This window comes from Meriones unguiculatus, chromosome 5 (assembly GCF_030254825.1).
Source record: "Meriones unguiculatus strain TT.TT164.6M chromosome 5, Bangor_MerUng_6.1, whole genome shotgun sequence".
Taxonomy (NCBI): domain Eukaryota; kingdom Metazoa; phylum Chordata; class Mammalia; order Rodentia; family Muridae; genus Meriones; species Meriones unguiculatus.
Window position 1 is genome coordinate 49516022 of NC_083353.1, and position 1424 is coordinate 49517445.

The window sequence follows — 1424 nt, forward strand, 5'->3', positions numbered from 1 at the left end:
GAGGCGGCCTTTGTCTTAGCAGGTGGCAGGCAGCAGCAGCACAGATGTCTGAGGCCGTTCATGATTGTCTTCTTCACCCGCTTCCAGCGTTGACGCTGGTTGTGGGGGGAAGCTGTGCCAGTGTCCTGAGGCTGGCCAAGTGTGATGTTGTCCTCGGTCTCTTTTTGAGGGAGAGCTGGGCCAGCGTCCTGTGGCTGGCCAGGCCTGATGTTGTCGCCCTCGTTCTCTTCCTCCTTGGTCTCTTCAGTTATGATGGTATCCTCCTTGATTTCTTTTGTTGTGATGGTATCTCGTATGATGGTGTCTGGTATGATGGTGTTTCCCTCGTTCTCTTCCTCCTTGGTCTCTTCAGTCATGCTGTCCTCCTTGATCTCTTTTGTCGTGATGGTGTCTCATATGATGGTGTCTGGTATGATGGTGTTTGGTACGATGGGTGTCTGGTATGATGGTGTCCTCCTTGGTCAATTTTAGTGTGATGGTGTGTGGTAGCATTGTTTATTGGGGCAGGTGGGACAGGGAGATTGGAAACTATATCACTATGGGGAGAAGTTTTTTTTTTTTTTTAAATATGGAACACTTCACGAATTTGCATGTCATCCTTGCGCAGGGGCCATGCTAATCTTCTCTGTATCGTTCCAATTTTAGTATATGTGCTGCCGAAGCAAGCACGAGAAGTTTTACTTTGTGGAAAAGATCATATTTCCTGCCAAGAAACGGGGAGTAAAGGACAATCACTACCCAGAGGGCAGTCTGTGATGTTTATGCAGGCTGGGGGAGAGAGCAAGGGATCAGTGTGCCACATAAAGCTTTAGGGCACCTCTGCACCTCAGCCCTTCCCCTCCCCTCAGTGCTGGAGGCTACAAGAACTCACACCCTGCATGGCTTTTACATAGGTGTTGAAGATTCAAATTCAGTCTTTATGCTTGTGCAGAAAGCACTGTTACCTCACCCCTACCCAGCCCAGACCCCTCCACCCCTTCAGCCTCTCATTGGGTTTCAGAAGATTACTGTTTTTTCTTCTTGTTCTGAATGGTCATTCTACACCAATTAATAATTCTCCACTGTGCCATTCCTCAACCCCTGGCAAACACCATTGCATTTTCCTTTCTTGAAAAATTACAGTACAGTATTCTCAGTTCCACCCCTAGATATACAGAAGCTTGTCATTCTGTGACTGACATGTCACGGGAAGTATGTGTTCCTCTGTGGTGGACCTACACCTACAGGTGGCTTTCCTTCCTGTTTAAGCTGAGTAATAGTCCATGATATATAAAGGCCACACGTAGTTGGTACATTCATCTGCTTACGGACAGAGAGTTATTTCCATCGTGGCTGTGGTTAAGTGCTGTTAATATAAACAAGCAAGCATCTGAGACTTTGAATCAATTATTTTTCCATAACTATGAAAGAACTGTTGATGAATG

At 46.4% G+C, this 1424-nt stretch overlaps 1 non-coding gene across 1 annotated transcript; it reads right to left on the bottom strand.

Annotated features, from left to right (window-relative positions):
* Positions 1–562: 562 nt before the first annotated feature.
* LOC132654470 (U6 spliceosomal RNA) lies at positions 563–669 on the bottom strand. The gene has a single exon (XR_009592111.1). It is a non-coding gene; the product is annotated as a U6 spliceosomal RNA (small nuclear RNA).
* Positions 670–1424: the final 755 nt, after the last annotated feature.